The following is an 18,410-nucleotide window of genomic DNA, read 5'->3' on the forward strand; positions in this document are numbered from 1 at the left end:
ACGGGCGGCTAGGTCGCAGAGGATCATCGTTGGGGTGAGTAGCCGGGGCCTCGGAGGGGAGGTGGGGCCTGGCCGCACCTGCTGCGCGGGCCCGGGGCGCGGGAACGCGCGCCCCCACTGTACCCGCGCGCGCCACTCCACGCCCCTGTGCCGCTTTTTCCGGGGGCGGGGAAGGAGCGGGGACGGGGGCTGGCGAGGGTCAGTTTCTGGGCGCTGGCTCTCCGAGAAGCGGCAACGAGGGGCTGGTGAAGACAGTGTAGTCCCGGAAGGTGTAGTGGGAAGTAGGTGTCTGGGTGGCTTTGCCAGGCTCCCAAACAGAGGAGTCGGAATCTAGAGAAGCCCAGGTTCCCAGAGCAGTCTCGCAGCCTGCCTGAGACAGGGTTGACCCAGCGACCGAGAGGAGGCGGAACTGGGGACGCGGGGTTGGGGTTCGGAAAGTTTGGCATGTTGGGGCCTTCCTCGCCCCTGCCCTGGCTGGGCTCCGAGGAGGAGCGGGTTGTTATGGAGAGAGTTGTGAATCAGTGCCGGCATGCGGCGTCAGACACACCCACGACCCGGGGAAGGCGATCTGTCAGTACTGATAGGGGGCGGCCAACCTGTTGCCTCGAGTTTCCAACTTCGCATGTATGTGCACGTGCCTAATGCACGCATACAACTTTGCTCTAGGCATTCTGTCACACTGTTGCTAAGGATTTTGAGGCCGGGGGCTGATATCCATCCTAAGTTCTCACTTCCTCGCAGACTCAAATCAGCTGTTTCATTTCTCAGACCCCTGTTGTTTTTTTGTCGTGAAGGCCAAGGAAGCAGGGAGGCACTGTTTTTTGTCTTCCTTAAAAGTAGTACAGACTTGGGGCGCCTGGGTGGCTCAGTGGGTTAAGCCGCTGCCTTCGGCTCGGGTCGTGGTCTCTGGGTCCTGGGATCGAGTCCCGTATGGGGCTCTCGACTCAGCAGGGAACCTGCTTCTCTCTCCCTCTGTCTCTGCCTGCCTCTCTGCCTGCTTGTGATCTCTGTCTGTCAAATAAATAAATAAAATTAAAAAAAAAAAGTAGTACAGACTTGCTAGTTACTAGGCAGAAAATACAGATTCTGTTTAACGTGCTGGCTAGAAAATGGTGGTGGTAGGGCAAGCCTGAGGATAAGGTCCAGCAAATCAACGGGGACCAGTACTCTCTGTGCAATGGATCCCCTTGTGAGTCAGTGTGTGGCGGTTGTAGTTACTATCCTTGGGAAAAAGAGCATTGGAGGTACAGAAGAAGTCAATATTTCCCGACTTTTGATTAAGGCAGTGCCTAGAACTGGTACAGAGACTACCCTGAAATTTAATCGTCATCTGTGTAAGAAAATTGAAGAAATTAACTTGTGGGTTTTCATTCAGCTCTAAAATTTTGTGGTTCAGTTTCCTAACAGAGGATCTGTAAGGTATGCTGCCTGAGGTGCTTACATGTTGGAACCAATAATCTTGCTCTGTAACACATAGAGTACTGGAAATTCAGTGTCTCTTGTTCTCTGGACAGTACCCGTTTTTAGGACAGGTATCATGTCATTTTTAGTCATGGCTATCTCTTAAGCATCTACAGAAGTTTCCCGCAGAGTAGGCACACAATAGGTATTTTTTAATATATTGCACTGTGTTTATTAATGTACAGCAAACATTTAATTTAGTTCATCAAGTAGCTAATACATGTGCCCCCCTACCCTATACCATGTAACACGTGGGAGGAGGGGTGTAGATACAAATGATGTAGAATACCTGTTTTTTGTTTTGTTTTGTTTTTAAGAGCAGTCTGGCTGGGAAAACAAAGCATATGTATGTTAAATCATGAAACCAAATGAGGCAGTATGTAACCAAGTGCTGTGGGAGGAGCTGTACTTTAAGTGCAGGAGAAATTTAGAAAAGTTAAGACTTGTGGTGGGCTGAGTTAGGGAACTCTTTGGAAGAGGTTAAGATTTGATCCGGTCTTTGAAAGAGCTATAAAATTTGAATAAGAGAAAAGAAATCACGTGTTGAGAAGATTGTGTGTGTGTGGTTGATGGGGTATATATAGAGGAGACCGACCTTCAGGTCCTGTCCAGTGAATGGGGTAGGAGACTTCTGATAGGGAGATACTGGAGAGAGAAGGTTTAGTAGGTTGGGAAGGGAAAGTGTTAAGACGAAGGCAGGCTTATCAGGATCCCACTGATAACGGGGATAAGGCCAGCTTTTTGGATGGCATGGGAGTTGTGTTAAAATAGAGTCTTAGAGGTGCGCCTGGGTGGCTCAGTGGGTTAAAGCCTCTGCCTTCAGCTTGGGTCATGATCCCAGGGTCCTGGGATCAAGCCCCACATCGGGCTCTCTGCTCGGCAGGAAGCCTGCTTCCTCCTCTCTATCTGCCTGCCTCTCTGCCTACTTGTGATCTCTCTCTGTCAAATAAATAAATAAAATCTTAAAAAAAATAGAGTCTTAGACAAGAATACATGTTATCCTTACCTAAACTTAGGGAATATTATGGTTGAACCAGGATCAGGTTGTTGTATACTTCTGATTTCAGTTAGTAATTTGAATAAAGGCCTCGCTAATATGAATGTATCTTATGTATTTAGCCAGCAGTGCATGTCTCCATTTCTAAAATTTGCCTGATGTGCTTGGGCCTCTCCATTGGAAATCTGAAATGATGTACCCAAAACAATTATCCAGCCACTCTCGGTGACACAGTTTTGCTTGGGATTATCTCTTAACACTGGTCTGTGAGGATTGTAGTTACTGCTGATCCTGTAATATATACAAAGAATGTTTGCTGGGAAAGGAGTCTGTTTGAAGAAGGATGCTAAAAAATATTGACAGAAAGATTTGAGAAAATTAAAAATGTTGCCGCTGAATATTGAACCTTTGGTCTTTATAATATCTTTTGTTGTTATGTGGAAATTCTTTTGAGTGGTGCATAAACCTGAAGTTGAATTGCTAACCTACCCTGTGTAAAGTTGCAACACCAAATGTTGCATTATTTAACAACTCAGCAAATATTTATTGGGTGCTGGCTATGGCTAGATACTGTGGTGGGTGTTGGGAACACAAACAACAAGACACAGTCTACCCTCTGAGATACTAAGTGTTGGTCAGACTAGACTAACCCCTAAATGTGGTGTGTTATAAGAGTTAATCACTTTGGAATAAGTAAAATGCTGAGGGGATTGATGACTTTGGCTGGGGAAAAATTGATAGAATCAGGGAAAGCTTTAAAGAGAAGAGAATAGAACTTATCAGCCCTGCAAGTTAAGTAGAATTTTGCACACGTAAAAGGGAAAACAGGCATTCTAAGCAGAGGGGAGAGCATAAGCAAGGTTGCCAAAGGTGAAAAATAATGGGATTTTCAGAAAACCTTGAGTTGTTTCTTGATGAGACAAGAAAGGTATATTTGGAGCCAAATTATGAAGGGGTTTTCCATTCCATTCTAAAAAGCCTAGACTTTCTTTCCTCCAGTGTCACTCCCATGTTGGTGATGGAGGGCCTTAGAGAGTGGACTAATCAGATCACAAAGTTAACTCGCAGTTCTTATGCAGAATTGCATTAGTGTGCAGAGCCAGGGAGACCAGTTAGAATGTAGATAAAAGATGCTGGGAGCAGGGGCACCTGGGTGGCTCAGTGGGTTAAGCCTCTGCCTTCAGCTCAGGTTATGATTTCAGGGTTCTGGAATCGAGCCCCGCATCTAGCTCTCTGTTCAGCAGGGAGCTTGCTTTCTCCTCTCCTCTGCCTGCCTCTCTACCTACTTGTGATCTCTCTCTATCAAATAAATAAATAAAATCTTTAAAAAAAAAAAGATGCTGGGAGCATGAAGAGGGAGAGTGGGAATGAGTGGACTGTAGAGGTATTTTAGATGTTAAAATCTTTTTTTTTTTTTTTTAAGATTTTATTTATTTATTTGACAGATCACAAGTAGGCAGAGAGGCAGGCAGAGAGGGAGAGAGGAGGAAGCAGGCTCGCCGCTGAGCAGAGAGCCCGATGTGGGGCTCGATCCCAGGACCCTGAGATAATGACCTGAGCTGAAGGCAGAGGCTTTAATGAACTGAGCCACCCAAGCGCCCCTAGATGTTAAAATCTTTATTTTTTTTTAAAGATTTATTTATTTACTTATTTATTTGACAGACAGATCACAAGTAGATGGAGAGGTAGGCAGAGAGAGAGATTGGAGGAAGCAGGCTCGCCGCTGAGCAGAGAGCCCCAGGTGGGTCTCGATCCCAGGACCCTGAGATAATGACCTGAGCCGAAGACAGAGGCTTTAACCCACTGAGCCACTCAGGCGCACCAAATGTTAAAATCTTTAAATGTTATGACCAGCTAGAGGTGAGAGAGTGAGACGTCAAAGGTGTGTATGGCTTGAATAACTGGTGATTATGAGGATATTAGATTAGAAAACACAGGAGGAAGAACAGATATGCAATGGAGAGAGGAAATGATGGCATGTTAATTAGCAGGTCCCTGTGTAGAGTTTAGAGAGAGCCAGTAGTGATTGGGATTTCTACTCCAGAGTTGATGAGACAGTTTAGGAATAATTGTGACAATCTCCAAGGCTAAGGAAATAGTACTTTTCTAGGAGTGAGTATAGTAGTTAACTCTGTGGACTTTGGAGTCCAGAAAACCTGAGGTCAGATCTGTTTCACTTATTAGTTGGATTGGGCAACTGTGGGCAAGTTATTTAACATCTCTAAGCCTTAATTTCTTCCAAAAAGTGGGATCAATAATACCTTAAAGAATCATTGTGGAGATTAAATAAGATAGTATATGCACAATGATTGGCACAGTACCTACCTTATAAATGCTTAATAAATGATAGCTGTTGCTATTAGTAGTGGTAGTTATAGTTAGCATTGTAGAGGTAGTAGGAGAAGATATAACTACCCAAAAATTAGAGAATGAGAACAGAAAGTACAAGGAATGGAACTTCTGGAAATCAACACTTAGATCAAACTTTGGTCCTCAGACTTCAGCTTGCATGAGAAATACATGAGGCCTTGATAAAACACAGATTACTGGACCCCACGCCCATAGTTCCTGATTGAGTAGATCTGAGTGGGGTGGAGAATTTGCATTTTTAACATGTTCTCAGGTGATCCTGATGCTGGTATTCCCACGACTGCACTTTGAGAACTACTGACTTGACTGGATGAAAGGAGAGAAACCAGCATTGAGACTAACAAAGAGATTGAGGTGAATGGAGAACCAGGAGAGAGTTCAGAGAAGGTTAAGGAGGTAGCAGTCTGAAGACTCTGTAGATCCACCAGTGTTCTTTCCAGTTCCATAGGCCTCATCACATTCTTATTTCTGTCTTCCCCAGAATTTGGCATAATGCTTGGCACATAGCATTGCTTGAATGAACCTTGGAAGCCCCTTAATGCTGTCCATATGTATGAGCGCACATACTTCACACACAGATTTCATTCATCCTCTTATATCTATGCTGAGTCATAGAGAAGATACCGTTTCTAATTTTACACACACATATACACACACACATGTGAAATAACTACAGAAAATTTCTTTCAAATAACTGATGCATTAGCTAGGTGCTATGATTTCGTGTTAGATGTCCTAACCCCACCCCTGTCATTTTTAATGTCACAGTCCAGTTTGCAAAATACTTGTCAATAACAAGTGTCAAGATTACAGTCTGTGTCTTGTATGAGGCACTTTGTAGGTTTATATGATAAGCAAATAATATACTGCCTGTACCTTGGAAGTTTACGATAGGTTGGTCAAAAGAAAGGAGCAGGAGGAGATATGATCACAGAAATGTGGATCAAGAGGAAACTGAATATGAAGACTCATATCTTGTTTGCTGATATACTTTGGATCTTATGTGTCTCACATACTAAGGACTTTTGGCATATGGAGCAAATGTTAATTCTCGTCCCTGACAGTAATTCATAAGAGAGTTCCATGGTATAAGAAAATTAAACACTAGTTGTGCAAATAGTACAAGCAATAGTACAAGCACATAGTAAAGAGATTTCAGGAGGTAAGTTGTAATTTAATGATGAGCTAGTTAGCTATTCACCATGCTTTCTGGGCTCTTGGTCTCTCTCATTTATAATAGTCAACATTTGTTAAGTAATTACCATGTGCCAGAAACTGTGTAAAGTTCTGGCCATAGAGAACTAATTGCTCTGAGCAGCTATCTAACCCTGGCTTTAGTTGTATAAATGAGTGTGAATCAGTGTGCATACATGTTGTCAGGGGAAGATCTGATACCTGCATTTTATAATCTTAAGAATATATTGATATGAGCAGACCTCAAGGACTTGAAGTTAAATTCATTCAGCCTTAAGTATGCAAGGAGCCATGAAAAAAATATAAAAATAAATAAAAATTTTTGAAGATTTATTTATTTGAGAGAGCAAAAGAGAGCATGAGCAGGAGGGCCAGAAGAGAGAGAGAGAGAGCGAAAAAGAAAGAGAGAGAAAGAGAGAGAGAAACTCAAGCAGACTGCTGAGCACGGAGCCTGGCATGGGGCCCTATCCCAGGACCCTGAGATCACGACCTGAGCCAAAACCAAGAGTGGGATGTTAACCGACTGTGCTACCCAGGCACCCCAATAAACAAGAAGTTTTAAGCAGTCAAAGAATATATACTTGGTAGAGGAGAAAAAATGTATTTACAGTACTACATAGAATATGATAAATGCTATATAAAGATTGGTCACAGAGTAGGTTCTCCAATGCTTGTTGAGTGCTTGAGTGTTAAGTTTTGATATCAGTTCATACATGAATGTTCCAGAAATTATAATGTCACAAATCCATATTAATTTCTTGGACTGCCTTTTGCATCTTTATAGGATACCAAAAAAAATATCTGGCAGTCTATGTCCTTGTTTTCTTGGTTTGGGAAGTGTACTTATAATACATGTACGCAGAAATGTTATTAACAACTAGCTATTGTTTGTCAAGTCACCGTATTATGCTAGGCTCTTTCTATATGTCATTTAATCCTTATAATAACAGGTTTGTAAGTTGAGTGTTATCTCCATTTACTAATAAAGCAACTGAGACACAAAATGGGGAGAAAAGTTTGCCTGCCATTTGTGGCTAGTGTGATGGGACAAGGCTTCAGCCCCAGGCCTGGACTCCAGAGCCAGTGCTCTTCGTGTCACCTACTGGTGTCAGCATGGGGCCCTAGCATGCAAATATCCAGATGGAGAAATCCCATCTTGTTTCTGCTGATTTGGGGAACTTTATTGGAGGAAGTTAGAATTTTAATAATTGCCTGAATGAAGACAATTTAATAATATTTTTGGGTTAGAGGGGAAAAGGAGGTAGACATTTAAAAGACCTAATGCTGTCTTTTGTGAAGACATGGTTTTATTTGACCATTTATTTATTTTTTAGCTGACTGACAAGAGATTTTACATAAACATCAAATTTTCTACTTTTCTATATATCGGTGCAAAAGTCTTCAATAGGAGGAACTGCACTTTTCCAAGCAAATGACATTTAAAGTAAATTCAGAACTCCTTTTTTATCACTTAGTGAAAAATATCTTGCTCGTCATCCTAAACAGTGTATACTTCTCTCCCTTCTCTCTATACCACTTATTCCTTCTACCCACCCACGTGTTCGTTTTTTAATCTATTTACAAGTTAAATAGTTATCTGTATATTTTATTTGACCCTTTTGGGTCCTAGTTTTTAATAGTCCTGAAATTATAACTGTAAGCATCTTTGTAAAGCAGACTGAATTCTGGCTAATTTCCACAATTAATACTTTTATAAAATATATTTATACAAATGGATAAATATTAAACCCAGTATTATCTATTGCTATGTAACAAATTACCCCCCCCAAATTAGCAGACTAAAACAGCAAACTTTTTTTTTTTTTTTTTTTTTTAAGAAAGGGAGAGAGAGAAAGAGAAGGTAGAGAGAGAAGGGACAGAGGGAGTGAGAGAATCTTAAGCAGGTCTGTACCCAGCTCAGAGCCTGATGGGGAGCTCTATTTCACAACCCTGAGATCATGACCTGAACTGAAATCAAGAGTTGGAGGCCCAACTGACTGAGCCACCCAGGAGCCCCCCAAAATTTCTTATCTAATGATTTCTGTGGGTTGGGAATTCATTTGCAGCTCAGTTGGATGGTTTTGGCTCAGAGTCTCTGATGAATTGCCCTCCCCTGTTGACCAAGATGCCATAGTTGTCCATAGGCTTGTTGGGCCTGGGGGGTCTGTTTCCAAGATGGCTGCCTCACATGGCTGTTGGCGTAAGCCTTAGGTCTTTTATTGGACTGTTTGAGTATCCTCACAACATGTCAGCTGGCTTCACCCAGAGCAATTGATGCAAGAGGAAAGAGAATACCACATGCCTTATATGGCCTGTTTTGAATACACACACTGCCCCTTCTGCTCTGTTCCATTTTTTACAAACAAGTCATTAAAACCAGCCCACACTCAAAGGAAGGCAATTAGGCTCCACTTTTTTTTGGGGGGGGGGGGGGGTAAAAGAATTTGTAGGTGTATTTTAAAACACCATAGATCCTTTGTCATATGAAGCTATTTCCTCAGCTGAAATTCTCTCTGTTTTTTAAAAAGATTTTATTTATTTATTTATTTGACAGCGAGAGAGTGTGCAAGAGTGGAGTGAGGGGCAGAAGGAGAGGGAGAAGCAGACTCCCTGCTGAGCAGGTACACCCCCCCCCCCATGTGGGGCTCCAACCCAGTATCCTGATATCATGACCTGAGACAAAGGCAAATGCTTTACTGATTGAGCCACCCGGGTGCCCCTGATTGTCTCTATTGTCACCGTGTAGTAATGTAGTAATTTTTCTGACTTGTGTATTAACAGTATGTTTTGGAAATGTTCTGAAATCAAGGTAGTGTTTTTTAAAATCTAAAGCAGTTTTTCACAGATTATAGATTTGTTGTGATTTCTTGAAGTTTTGTATGTATTTCATTAGCTGCAGTTCCAATACTGCTGGAAAGCTTTCATTTTTATTCTATTTTATACATTTATTTTTCTATCATTTCATTTACACTATTTAATGATTTTCATGATTAATCTTAAGTAGAACCAAACATTTCAAGGCAAATTGATTTACCTTCCAAACTTTTAAAATATTTTATCTATTTATTTATTTATTTATTTATTTGAAACAGAGAGAGAGAGAGAGATCGATCACAAGTGGGCAGAGAGGCAGGCAGAGAGAGAGGGGGAAGCAGGCCCCCAGCCGAGCAGAGAGCCTGTTGTGGGGCTCGATCCCAGGAGCCTGAGATCATGATCTGAGCTGAAGGCAGAGGCTTAACCCACTGAGCCACCTAGGTGCGTGCCCCATACCTTCCAAACTTTTAGAAGAAAAGTGCTTGCTTAACCCGTGGTGGAAGGCAGGCATTTCAGCTTCCACAGGGCACAGTGACTTTGGGTTTCATGGCTTGGATGAGGCTTTTAACTTTGTTCAAGTCCTTTGGGTACTTGAGAAATTCTTCTTCAGCAGGGTTCTTAAGTAGCTACATTAGATTCCAAATCTCATTCTTTCGAAAGTGTATATAGAATATTGTTGGTTTAGGCAGAGAACCTTTTTGGAACATCACAGTTAGGTCATATTTTGGTACTCTATTTCTTTAGATTTTTAGGATTTTTATTTATTTTAGAGAGAGATTGAGAGAGAAAGCATGAGCAGGGATGGGGCAGAGAGGGAGAGTGAGAGAGAGAGAATGTCAAGCAGACTTTGCACTGAGCATGGAGCCTGACTTGGGACTCAGTCTCATGACCCTGAGATCACGACCTGAGCCAAAACCAAAGGTCAGAGGCTTACCCCTGAGCCACCCAGGCACCCCTGTTTCTTTAGATGTTAACCAGATCTAGATTTTACTGTCCCTACCCTAATAGGTATCAATCACCTTACTTTTTTCTTTTTATTTTGACCCAATTTTAGACAGAAAAGAACTCTCCTATAACCTTTACTACATTCCCCCAAATGTTAATGTTTTACCACATCTGTTTTATCCCTTCTCTCTCTCTCTCATACACACACACACACACACACACACACACACACACATACACACTGTTCAAGAGTAAGCTGCAGAGCCTTATTTCCAATAGCTAAACTATGGAGGCCGCCCAGGTGCCCATCAATAGGTGAATGGATAAAGATGTGGTATATATTCAATGGAATATTCTTCAGCCATAAAAAGAATGAAATCTTGCCATTTGTGTCAACATGGAGGGATCTAGAAGATACAGTGCTAGATGAAATAAGTCCATCAGAGGAAGACAAATACCATGTGATTTCACTCACATATGGAATTTAAGAAACAAAAGAAATGAACAATGAAAAAAAAAGAGACAAAATACCAGACTCTTCATTACGGAGAACAAACTGATAGTTACCAGGGGGAGGGGAGGGGGAGACGGGTGAAACAGTAAAGGGGATTAAGATAAACTTACCTTGATGAGTACTGAATAATATATGGAACTGTTGAATCATTAAACTGTACACCTGGAACTGATACAACTGTATGTTAAGTACAGTGGAATTGAAATTAAAAATCCCAGTGCTAGGTGTGCTCGCAGCTATCGGAATGTCATTGCTTCTAGACTCTCTCAGGGCTGTTTGTGTGTTTGCACCCACACACCTCTTTATCTAGTTTTGTGTATCTTCTACCTGTATTAAATCCAGGAGTTCACACTGGCCCTTCCAGTTCCCGTCCTGTACCACAGGATTTCTTGCAGACTTTCTTCTAACTGTTCTCTTTTCATGTTTATTACTCCCTTCTCCTATAGTGAAAACCTGGTCCTTATATATATATAATATTTATTATATTGACCTTATATTTACTTATATGTACATTCATGTACCTAGAAAGTAGGTTCAGAATTGCTAACCTGTGCCTTTTTGAAAATTCAGTGTTTGTTTTTTAACCTTTAGCCTGAAGGCATATTGTACAGCCACTTTGTTCAAAAGTTACATAATTAGGTAGTCCCTTTAGTGTGAATATGTTACTCATTTGAAATAGAGCTTGGTTCATTTGATTCTCTGTATTTTAGGTCACCCTCTTGCCTCCCCATCTTTGTTGATTTCATTTACTGTCCTTTTTCAGCATGTGAAACATGAACTTGGTTGCAGAAGTCAAGAAGGCATTCTCAGAAAAGTGGCATCCCCATTTCTTCTGTCCTTTCTACCCTCTTTCTAACCACCATCTACAATCTATTCATTTTCTCTGCTCTATCTTTACTATGCTTCCTTTTGCACAAACGACCAGATTCATGTGTATTTTCTTATTCCCCATTTTTTTTTCTTACACAAAAGGTGCTGTAGACATTCTTTTGCATTTTACTTTTTACACTTAACATTGTATCCTCGAAACCACTCGACATAAGTTCCACTTTTTTCACAAGTGCATAAAATTCCTTGTGAGAAGGTCACCTGCTTACTTCTATGGGGTTTCTCATATTTACCTAGTACTTTTAGAGTGCTTTCCTCTTGTTGCCTCATTCCATTCATGCTTCCCTCTACCCTTCCCATTTAAGTTAGGTGCCTTTCTTAGGCTTCCTTAGTCACACTTCCTAGCCATAGATTCATTTCTTACCAGATTGAACTTGCTTTTCTTCCCCCTCAATTCCTTGTCCTGATGAATGCTACATTATTCATCTAAGCTGAAAACCTGAGTGTTCTGAACTCCTTCTCTCTTGTACCCTCATATTCTGTCTTGTTCATAATCCCTCATACCCGTTTTCTCCTTCCATTCTTAATGCTTTTACCTTCATTGAAGTCCTTAATTTCTTGCCTACATTATTGCATTAGAATCCTTAGCTATAGAGCAGTGGTTCAAGGACAGCATTAAAGTCACTTGGTAGTTTGTTCAAAATGGAAATTTAAGGACCTCACTTTAGACCTTCTGAACCAGAAACTCTGGGGATGGGACTTGGCAGTCTGTGTTTTACCATTCCCTCTATGTGGTTCTGATAGAACTAAACTTTGGGGACCATGGACAGAGTGTTAGCAAAATTGCAGGAAATTTTTTAAAAAAAGATTTTATTTATTTATTTGAGAGAGAGAATGAGTGAGCAAAGAGAAAGAGCATGAGAGGGGGGAGGAGCAGAGAGAGAGGGAGAAGCAGACTCTCCAATGAGCAGGGAGCCTGATGTGGGGCTCGATTACAGGATTTGGGATCATGACCTGAGCCCAAGGCAGATGTTTAGCTGACTGAGCTACCCAGGTGCCCCATATAAGGAGCTTTTAAAGACATTAGTAGATACCAAAAATGGAGAAAGAAGTGAACAAGCTGTTGAAAACTTGAACTGAGCAACACTTGAACTGAGCTGACCAAGGCACAAGGAACTTCCAAAAAAAAAAAGAGAAGGAAAGCTTGTTTGTTTCCCCCCTCGCTCTCCTTTTTTGTCCCATAGGACACGTAGTCTTTGGCACAGGATTCTAGAACTCACACTGATGCTTTCCTTGCCTGGGCTCCAGCTTGCATAGAAAATGTCTATATCTTTTAAAACTTTTGTTTCTGGTGTCCAATGACACACATACAGAAAAGTACATGGAACAGAAATGCTGAACTTAATAAATTATTTTAAAGTAACAACCGGTATTTCCATTTGGTTAAGAAATAAAACCCTGCAGGTCTCTAGGCCCCTTCCCAATCTCAGCCCCTTTCCTAAAATTAAACACTGTCCTGACTCTTATAGTATTACTTCCTTACTCTTTTTTTTTTTTTAAATGTTTTATCCCCTAAGTATACCAATTAAACACTTAGGGGTTACTTATCCTATTTTGGAACCTTATATAAAATCATATGTGTGTATTCTTTATGTTGGGATTGTTTAATACTACATTTTGAGATTTATTCATCTCGTTCCATACAGCTGATTTTTCATTTTCACTGCTGCATAGTATTCTATTTCAGGACTCTAAAATTTATCCTTTCCATTTTTGATGGACATTTTGGTTGTTTCTAGGGCCTTTTGTGTTTTATAGCTAGGATATTCTTATACGTGCTCAGGAGCATATCTTACCTTAGTGTATAATAGAGTAGTATTACTGAGTTATATGGTGTGCAGATCTTCAATATCAACAGATAAAAGCAGACTTTTCTAAAGCGGTTAAACCATTTAAATATTTCTATTTATTTATTTATTTATTTTTTATATATATATTTTTTTATTTATTTGACAGAGATCACAAGTAGGCAGAGAAGCAGACAGAGAGAGAGAGAGAGAGAGAGAGAAGCAGGCTCTTGGCTGAGCAGAGAGCCCGATGCGGGACTCGATCCCAGGACCCTGAGATCATGACCTGAGCCGAAGGCAGCGGCTTAACCCACTGAGCCACCCAGGCGCCCTCTATTTATTTTTGAGCTTTGTATTTTCAGGATGAGGCTCACTTATATCAAGTCAGCTAATACTCATTCTGTAGTTTTCAGTAGCTTCCTGAGGTCCTAGAGATGGAGAAGGTAGCTTAATGAGGAAATCCCCTTTGTAACAAATCAACTCATTATCATTTTTTTAAAAAAAATCAGTTTTAAGGAGGTAACATATGGACATGGTACAAAATTTAAAAATACAAAGGGGTATACAACAGAAAGTAGGTCTTCCCTTCATCCTTACCCAACAGACATCCAGTTCTTCCTTCTGGAAGCAGCCACTACTACCACTGATATATTGGTTTGGTTGGCAAATTTTTATCAAGTGCCGTGTAAATACCAGAAATTGTTCTAGCGTTTGGAGATAGAGGGATGAACAAAGTAGGCAAAGATATGCTCTCATTCTATTGGGGGTGAATAAAAGTAGTAAAGATTCCTATATACCTTTTCAGAAATATTCCGTTTGTAAATGGCACATTCTTATGTTTATTTTTAAACATAAATGTCACATACTACAATACTGCATCTTGCTTTTTCCTCATTGTATCATGGAGGCTGTTCCATGTCAGTATATGAAAAGCCTGCCTCATTCTCTTTAGCAGCCCTTACAATGTTCCATTCATTGTATGGTTGTTGTCAGGAAAAAAAAAGAATTGTGGAAGACTGAAATGGGCATTAAAAAAAAATCACTGACTGTCCTATCTAGTGCACTCTTCTGGGCTGTCTGTGCCTTTCATTGTCTTTGAGCTATTTTATAACTATAAATTGTGGAAAACTGACAGTAATGCAGATGATACCTGTCCATAGAAACACAAGTGGATTTTGTCCAGTGGAATGCAATTGAATGTTGCCCTGGGGATATTGACTGGTTTTGCATCTATTTGTAAAGTAGTGTTAGCATTCCGGATAGCATGCGTACCTGTGTGTGTGTGCGCGTCTGTGTGTGCGTTCTTTGACTTCTATTTTGAACTCTTTATAGTATCTTACTGAATGCTTCATTAATTAGTGATTTAAATAAAATCTTTGATATGTTTTATATCTATATCATGATTTATACGTGTTGTGATTTTACCTTTTAAAAAATTATCTTTTAATAGATACATCATAACTCCCTTTTTGATGGATGTTTCATTTCTTTATAAAAGTAGTTCATACCAGTTTTAGATGGTTGTAATGAGTAGGAAAATCTGTGCTATCATGAAGCAATATTTCATGATGCTTTGACAAGGAGATTAATGGATGTGAGCGTTCTGGTAATTCTTCCCTCAAGCATTATGATCTAGTCCCTGCCCTCAAGAAGTTTGTAGTGTAGTGGAGGAGGAGTAAGAATGATATCAGATGAAGCGTAGCATGGATATTGGGTAGTCTACCAAGAGATAGCTAAGATGAGGTTCCCCTAAGGGTGGGAAAGAACTGCATGGTCTTGCTTTCCTCCCAGCATGCTTATTCTCACAGGCCCCTGGTCTATGTTTGCTGAGATGGAACTGGCCATCTCCCTCTTTGCAGTGCCAGCTGCCAGGGTATTTGTTTTTATGCCGGCTTTGGAACTAGTCAGGTCTTGGGGACTCAAGTGGAGGCCCAGGGCTCTAGTTACCAGCATAGTGGTTTGTTTGTTCCCATAGATGATGGCATTAGCAAGAGAATATAGGGGAGTTGTCGCATAATTGGGGTGGGAGTGGGTTAGTGGTTATATTCTAAAGTCAGGACAAAATGTAAAAATCAGGTAGTGTGAAAATTTTCTTTGGAAGACCCTGTAATGCCTCCAAATACCATATCATGGTTCTCTTAATACAGGAATGTCCTAAAATAAGCTAATTTGAATTATGAGAATTTAATTTTACTAGAAGTTTTGTTTGACACCCCTAATTTGGCTTATCAGCACATCACCATTACTCACCATTTCCTGGTGTGCCTCTAAAGCACCACTATGAAACTGTTTTTGCAGTTCTGTACCTGGTGCTTGATAAAAGTTCTCTCAGATCCTTAAATTTCTTATTCTGTTAGTAGTAATTTGGGTGCAGTTGCATTGTTTTCATTGATTTCCTTGCTCTCCCTACTGTTGTCACCCCTCCATTACAGGTTTAATTACCCAAACATTTACATATGTAACTACTGAGGAATTGTGTACCATTAATTTCAGTAAACTCTATTAAATTCTTTTGAGGTGAAGAGATCACCCTCACAAAGTTTTTTTTTTTTTTTTTTTTTTAAGATTTTATTTAGTTATTTTGACAGACAGAGATCACAAGTAGGCAGAGAGGCAGGCAGAGAGAGAGAGGGAAGCAGGCTGCCCACTGAGGGGCTTGATCCCAGCACCCTGAGATCATCACCCGAGCCGAAGGCAGAGGCTTAACCCACTGAGCCACCCAGGCGCCCTAGCTCCCTCTATTTTGAGGACTCCTTCTATATAAATAATTGAATTCACATAAGTTAAATTTGAGTATGATGTGATGCCTTTATGGTAAGAATGGAGCTAATTCAGGTAGAAGTGGAGAGGAGATTCCCAGGCAGCTTCCCTCTCATCCATGCAGACATTTGTTGACCTCCCACTAGGTTATATTAAGTACTCTGGATACAAAAGAGAGTAATTTATGTTTCCTGACCACAAAGAACCTGTAATCTAGTGGGGGTGGTAAATTTAAAGGTAGATGTTTGTGATATAAAGTGGTAAGTGCTGTGAGAACAAGATATCCAGACTATTAGCTTAGAATTTATATGCTACGAATACTTAGTCTATCCGTACTTATGAGGAAACATCTTAATTAAGACATCTTAATAAGCGTCGATGTTCAGAGAAGGCTTATTGGTGATGGTGACACTTAATTGAGCCTAAAGAATAAGGCCTTAGTTATGCAGGGGGTCAAGGAAGCATATATTTTTGTCAGAGAGATGGCAGAGTGTGTCAGGGTAAGTGGTGTTGCTAAAACATAAAGTGAAAGGCAGAATGGAGGCTAGAGTGGTAAGCAAGGGTCATTTCGGAGAAGGGCCATGGATGCCCTGTCTGCGAGCTTGTATACCATTCCAGTGACCATAATCTGATTATTATAATTGTATTAATAATATAATCACTAATAACTACCACCTGTTGAGCATTTACTATATGCCAGGAACTATAGTAAGTGTTTTATAATTATCACATTTAGCTGTGAAGTATGTAAACCTGGCGATTCACAGACCTGTACCCCTGGGGCTAATAATACATTATATGTTAATAAAAAGATAAAAAATTAAAAAAAAAACAAAAACAAGTGATACTAAAATATATACAAAAATAATATGGCATTCAAACATTAAAAAAAAAGACTCGACGTTTGTTTGAACTCTATCAGATCTTATTAAGTAATCATATATTAAAAAATAATTATCACATTTAATCCTCTGGGACATTCATAAGTGAAAATATGGAGGTGCAGAGAAGTTGAGTAACTAGTTCAAGTTCATGTCTTTTTTTTTTTTAAAGATTTTATTTATTTATTTGACAGAGATCACAAGTAGACAGAGAGGCAGGCAGAGAGAGAGAGAGAGGGAAGCAGGCTCCCTGCTGAGCAGAGAGCCCGATGCGGGACTCGATCCCAGGACCCTGAGATCATGACCTGAGCCGAAGGCAGAGGCTTAACCCACTGAGCCACCCAGGTGCCCTCAAGTTCATGTCTTAACCTTGAGTTAAGAGTAAAGAGTTCAGAGAGGGAATTCCAGAGTATAGAGGTTTGACTGCAGGGCCTTTTAATTGGAGAATTTAAAAAGTGTTAAACCAGGGAGTAGCTTGATTATATCTTAATTTTAGATTGGTTATTGTGCAAACTCAGTAGAGGTGGAATTGAGGGGGACAAAATGGAAGGTGGAGAGATAGTTTGGAAGCTGTCAGAGTAGTGCAGGTAAGAGATGATTGAAACCTGAACTGGGGTAGAAGTTAGACATAGGAGGGATGAATTAGAGGATTAATATTTAGGAGATAAAATTAGAAGATCTTGGGGCTCCTGGGTGGCTCAGTTTGTTAAGCGTCTGACTCTTGGTTTCGGCTCACATCATGATCTCAGGGTCGTGGGATCAAACCCCACATTGGGATCCATGCTCAGTGTATAGTCTTCTTGAGATTCTCTCTCCCTCTCTCTCTCTGCCCTTTCCCCTACTCACACACTCTCTCTTTTTCTCTCAAATAAGTAGATCTTAAAAAAAAAATCTAATTAATGGATTAGACAAGGTGGGGCCAGGGAAAGGAAGAAGTCAAGGGAAAAGTACAGGTTTTTAGCATAGGTTCCTTGCGTGGTATGCCCCCTATTAAGGTAAAGGACATTGGAGGAAGACATGCATTAAGAGAAGATTAATTTGGGGCGCCTGGGTGGCTCAGTGGGTTAAGCCACTGCCTTCAGCTCAAGTCATGATCCCAGGGTCCTGGGATTGAGCCCCACATCGGGCTCTCTGCACAGCAGGGAGTCTGCTTCCCTTCCTCTCTCTGCCTGCCTCTCTGCCTACTTGTGATCTCTGTCTGTCAAATAAATAAATAAAATCTTAAAAAAAAAAAGAGAAGATTAATTTGGTATTGAGTATGCTGATTTGAAGTGCCAGTGGGGACATGTGGTGGAATAATATTGTAGGCATATGAATCTGTACATACGAATCTGAAATTCAGATATGTCTGGCCTAGAGATCAAGATTTGGAAGTTAACAGGTAATAGTTGAAACCAGAAGGAATGATAAACTCACAAGGAAGCCCTGGGGAATATAACTCTTAAGGACTTGGTAGTGAAAGAAAAGACACAGAGGTAAAAGGAGAACCAGGAGAAGAGAGTGTCACAGAGGCTAACAGAGTAGAGTTACAAAAAGAGTATTTTCAAGAGTGTCACATGCTGCAGAGAGATCCAGAAAGATAAGAATAGAAAAGCGAATTTTGGATATGCCAACTAGGAAGTCATTGATGTCTGTGGTAAGAGTGGTTTCAGTGGGTGGTGGGGTAATAGTGAGGCTTTAGTGGATTCAGGAGTGAATTGGAGGTGAGAAAGGGGGCTACAGGTGTGGATACAACTGGAAAAGTTTAAATAAAACTGAAAAAGAGATGATCAAGTATGTGTGAAGTGCAAGGCTGAGCA

General features: G+C 40.6%; 1 protein-coding gene across 1 annotated transcript in view; it reads left to right on the forward strand.

Moving 5' to 3' along the window:
* LOC111147589 (BTB domain containing 9) overlaps window positions 1-18,410 on the forward strand; it is a 413,609-nt gene continuing 395,199 nt past the window's right edge. Inside the window, exon 1 of the mRNA XM_022503708.1 lies at window positions 1-34. The gene's annotated coding sequence lies outside the window, so the exon portion shown is untranslated. The remainder of the gene's footprint in view (window positions 35-18,410) is intronic.

The sequence above is a fragment of the Enhydra lutris genome, unplaced genomic scaffold (assembly GCF_002288905.1).
Source record: "Enhydra lutris kenyoni isolate GAN:26980312 unplaced genomic scaffold, ASM228890v2 scaffoldscaffold17, whole genome shotgun sequence".
In the NCBI taxonomy this organism is placed as follows: Eukaryota; Metazoa; Chordata; class Mammalia; order Carnivora; family Mustelidae; genus Enhydra; species Enhydra lutris.